This window comes from Malus domestica, chromosome 06 (assembly GCF_042453785.1).
Source record: "Malus domestica chromosome 06, GDT2T_hap1".
Classification (NCBI taxonomy): Eukaryota; Viridiplantae; Streptophyta; class Magnoliopsida; order Rosales; family Rosaceae; genus Malus; species Malus domestica.
Window position 1 is genome coordinate 32,730,986 of NC_091666.1, and position 2,348 is coordinate 32,733,333.

General features: G+C 39.6%; 1 long non-coding RNA gene across 1 annotated transcript; it reads right to left on the minus strand.

Moving 5' to 3' along the window:
- Positions 1-376: 376 nt before the first annotated feature.
- LOC139197136 (uncharacterized) lies at positions 377-1,239 on the minus strand. The gene is made up of 4 exons (XR_011582268.1): positions 1,115-1,239; positions 934-1,031; positions 753-850; positions 377-577 (listed from the first exon to the last, which is right to left on the minus strand). It is a non-coding gene; the product is annotated as an uncharacterized lncRNA (long non-coding RNA).
- Positions 1,240-2,348: the final 1,109 nt, after the last annotated feature.

The window sequence follows — 2,348 nt, forward strand, 5'->3', positions numbered from 1 at the left end:
TCACCTCCAAAGCTTCACCCACAAAGCTTCAACACCAAAGTTTCACCTACAAAGCTTCAACACAAAACCTTGCTCCAAATAAACAAATTTTGTTCACAAAACCCAAGATGCCCTTGAACTTGTACAAAAACACTTGGGTAAACATAAACATTTTTTGTTTTACACCCACAAGGGCCCAAAATTTTCCTTCTTATTTATTCACTTATATATGTTCCCAAACATATTATAATAGATCCAACAACAAGCCAAAGTCCCAAATTTCATAATGGACAAAAGTACAAGCAATTCATCAATAATGAAGGTGCTACAAAAATTGGAATCTGCCCCAAAATAGAAATCCAATCCAAGAGACTTTTTCTCTCTCTCCCTATTCCGCCTCCTTTCATCTATCAAATTTCTGCAACCTCTGCTCTTCTCCAATGGAGCTGAATTTTGGACACCCTATAGTTCTTGAGCATATGAACAACTTTCAAGAAGGAACCATTTCTGTTTGAGCGACGGAAATTAAAGTGTTGAAGCTCCAAACATGATAGTCGGCTTCTTGCAGATTTCGAAGCTGTTGTGATGTTTCGAAGATCTGGAAATATTTAACCGTTAGTTCATCCTGAATTTTTGATATGTTATGAAAGAGTCGATGAGGAACAACTTCAATGAAGAAAGCATACCGATCTGAACAAGAGAAAATGGAGTTTCGAAGCTCACAACAAATCTGACGGGTTGACAGACAAATAATAACCAGTCATTCATCATACCTGAATTTCTTGAGTTATACAGCTCCGAGGGATCTCAAATTTGGATATGTTGTAGTTCACAAGCTGAGGAACAACTTCAATGAAGAAAGCATACCGATCTGAACAAGAGAAAATGGAGTTTCGAAGCTCACAACAAATCTGACGGGTTGACAGAAAAATAATAACCAGTCATTCATCATACCTGAGTTTCTTGAGTTATACAGCTTTGAGGGATCTCAAATTTGGATATGTTGTAGTTCACAAGCTGAGGAACAACTTCAATGAAGAAAGCATACCGATCTGAACAAGAGAAAATGGAGTTTCAAAGCTCACAACAAATCTGACGGGTTGACAGACAAATGATAAACAGTCACTCATCATACCTGGATTTCTGGAGTTGTACTGCTCCGATGGCTCTCCAATTTGGATATGTTGTAGTTAAGGAATTAACGAACAACTTTCATGAAGACAACTTTGTGATTCGACCTACAGATGATGGTGTTATGTTGAAAAACAATTCCGGTTGTTAGGGGAAATGAAAAACAATTCCACCAAAGAAACATCATTATGATGTTTCATCATTATGGTGTTTTCATCATTATGATGCTTTCATCATTGTGATGCTTCCATCATTGTGATGCTTCCATTATGATGTTAATGCACCAACGGTTACACCTTCTGCAATTCCACTTATTCGGGCCTAGCAACCTTCATCAACAAAATATATGAAGAAAAAGTCCGGGGCTACCACTTAGCACACAAAAGAATGAAGTTTTGGTACTTACGACATGGACTATTAGCAAGACACCTCATTCGTCAACTCCCTCGACTAGAGACTTGGGGGACTCCCACCATATGCTACTACGCCTTGGTACTCAAAAGTTCGTGACTACTCAGTGACTTGGATTTTTCAAGTCTCCAACCGAGAAGTTTTCCTCACTCGGGAAATTAAGGGAACACTACCTCAAACTACATGCTTCACTCACAAAGCTTCAACAATACAGGTTTCAACAAAAGCAAAAATTCAAAGAACTTTATGAAGAAGGCTTTGGTGTATTTAACACAATATGTTGAAATGAAGCAAAGCTTATTTATTAATATTTTCGATAAGCCACAAATATGTACATATACATGAGTCAAAATAAACAAACAAAAGGGAGCCTTCACAAAGGTTGCTTAGGGGAAGTCTCAGCAGTCGGTAGAGCCCCAGAAAGAGAAAGCACCGGAGGGTGGTTATCCGGAGCCTCAGTACTTGACAAAACCCCAGAAGGAGGAGGCATTGGAGGTTCATCATTTGAAGCTTCATTACCAGGTACAGCCCCAGAGGACGAAGGCAATAAATGCCTTTGGAACAAACCCACAAACCGCTGATGATCAAGTAAAACCTTACCATCAGATTCCTTCATCTGGTCAAGCTTCCTCTTCATGTTTGTAGCATAGTCATGGGCGAGCCGGTGCAACTGCTTATTCTCATGCTTGAGCCCTCTAATCTCCTGTTTGAGACTCATCACTTCAGCAGCCAATGATTCAACTTGGCGGGTTCTAGCAAATAGGCGTTGGGCCATATTAGACACAGAACCTGCACACTGAACACTAAGAGCCAGAGAGTCCTTAACA